The sequence below is a fragment of the Rhipicephalus sanguineus genome, chromosome 2, assembly GCF_013339695.2.
Source record: "Rhipicephalus sanguineus isolate Rsan-2018 chromosome 2, BIME_Rsan_1.4, whole genome shotgun sequence".
Classification (NCBI taxonomy): Eukaryota; Metazoa; Arthropoda; class Arachnida; order Ixodida; family Ixodidae; genus Rhipicephalus; species Rhipicephalus sanguineus.
In genome coordinates, this window is record NC_051177.1 from 227,169,804 (window position 1) to 227,172,073 (window position 2,270).

Consider the following 2,270-nt stretch of genomic DNA (forward strand, 5'->3'; position numbering starts at 1 on the left):
TGCGACCTCCGAATAACGCGTCCGATGCTCTACCACTGTGCTACGGCGGCGTCATCTCCCCGTCCACTTTATAGGTATATATATCGATTGAAACTTAGGAGTGTTAATCAGCGCCAGTCGCAGCCATGGCAGCGAGTGTGGAACACTCTTTTAGATGCGAAGTATCTTAAGGCCGAGCTCAATCCGGTGGTGGTGGTGGTGGTGTGAGGCGTGACCACCCTTACTGCGCATGCGCATACCCTCTCCACACACCTCCTCTCCACTCCCCCTCACCATCCCCCATGTCCTCTACCCCTCTCCCTCTCCACTTACCCTCTCCCCTCCCCTCTCCCCTCACCCTCTCCCTTCCCCCTCTACCCTCCCCCTCTCCACTTGCCCTCTCCCATCCCCCTTTCCACTCTTCCTCTTAAACGCGGGCTAGACATGCCGAAATTCTCTCCTGCGCGACGCCGCGATGAGCTCGAGCGCATGCGCGTCCCCTCCCCTTCTCTCTCCTCTCCTACGCTGCCCCCCTCTCGCCCGCCTGTCGAACGCGTTCCCCGCTCGCCCTGTGAGAATTAACGGCCAGGCTAGATAGAAGATACGACGCGCGTAGCGTCCCTCTTCGCGTTCCACGACGCGAGGTCGGTAGTATGCCCAACGAACGCCAACGGAACGCGATCGTGCAAGTGCTCCGGCTTCGCATCGCCTCATGGTCCCCTTTAGCGGGAGATGGTGTAATTTTTCTGCCTGCCTATTTTGGCGTGACGTTGCACGTGATCTATTTACGAGCAGGCAGCTGACCAATAATCCCTCGCATACTACCTGCAGGCATCATGTCTGCCAGAACGAGACCCTCGCTATGAATGAATTAAAGATTACTTTTTTAGGGCTCGTTTTTCTTTGTCATACACAATATTAATGAGAACTAACAGACAGCAATGCCAAGGAAGGTACAGGGGGTGTTATTTGTAGTAATTAGAATATAAATGTGAAGAGAGTAAAGTGGACGAAAAGATAACTTGCCACCGGCAGGGACCGAACCTTCGACCTTCGAATAACGCGTCCGATGCTCTACCACTGAGCTACGGCGGCGGTCATCTCCACGTCCACTTTATAGGGTATATATGTCGATTGAAACTTAGGAGTGTTAGCGCCAGTCGCAGCCATGGCAGCGAGTGTGGAACACTCTTTTTTCTGCCTATTTTAGTGTCACGTTGCACGTGATCTATTTACGAGCAGGCAGCTGACCAATAATCCCTCGTATACTACCTGCAGGTATCATGTCTGCCAGAACGAGACCCTCGCTATGAATGAAGGAAAGTATGAAGGAAAGTATAGGGGGTGTTATTTGTAGTAATTAGAATACTTTACTTTCTTCACATTTATATTCTAATTACTACAAATAACACCCCCTATACTTTCCTTGGCATTGCTGTCTGTTAGTTCTCATTAATATTGTGTATAACAAAGGAAAACGAGCCCTTAAAAGTAATCTTTCCTTCATTCATAGCGAGGGTCTCGTTCTGGCAGACATGATGTCTGCAGGTAGCATGCGAGGGATTATTGGTCAGCTGCCTGCTCGTAAATAGATCACATGCAAAGTGACGCCAAAATAGGCAGAAAAAAGTGTGTTCCACACTCGCTGCCATGGCTGCGACTGGCGCTGACTAACACTCCTAAGTTTCAATCGACATTATACCCTATAAAGTGGACGGGGAGATGACCGCCGCCGTAGCTGAGTGGTAGAGCATCGGACGGGTTATTCGAAGGTCGCAGGTTCGGTCCCTGCCGGCGGCAAGTTATCCTTTCGTCCACTTTACTTTCTTCGCATTTATATTGTAATTACTACAAATAACACCCCCTATACTTCCCTAGGCATTGCTGTCTGTTAGTTCTCAGTAATTGATATGAGAATGAATAAAACCGTAGTACAATTAAAGTAAGTGGGTTTGGAAAATATATCGCGGGATTTATTTAGAACACGTACGCCGTAAGCCATTTTTTTCGCAGGTATGTAACATGCGAATGAAATTTCAAATGGCGGTCCAGTTTAATTCCCAAGAAGGTCGCCTCATCCTCTGCTTCAATTGCGAATTGATTTAGAAATATTGGCGGGATATAATTGTGTTCCCGTTGGTGAGAGTGTAAAACAACGAATTTCGTCTTAGTGGGATTTATTTGTAATTTATTATGGACGCACCAAGCAGCGCAGCCTGAAAGATCATGATTTAGTTTCTGTGTCAGAGATTGGAGGCATTTATCAGTGTTAACAATAGCTCTGTCGTCTG

The 2,270-nt window shown here is 48.3% G+C and overlaps 1 non-coding gene across 1 annotated transcript; it reads left to right on the forward strand.

Moving 5' to 3' along the window:
* Window positions 1–1,707: 1,707 nt before the first annotated feature.
* Window positions 1,708–1,779, forward strand: Trnat-ggu (transfer RNA threonine (anticodon GGU)). Its single transcript has one exon. It is a non-coding gene; the product is annotated as a tRNA-Thr (tRNA).
* The last annotated feature ends 491 nt before the right edge of the window (window positions 1,780–2,270 follow it).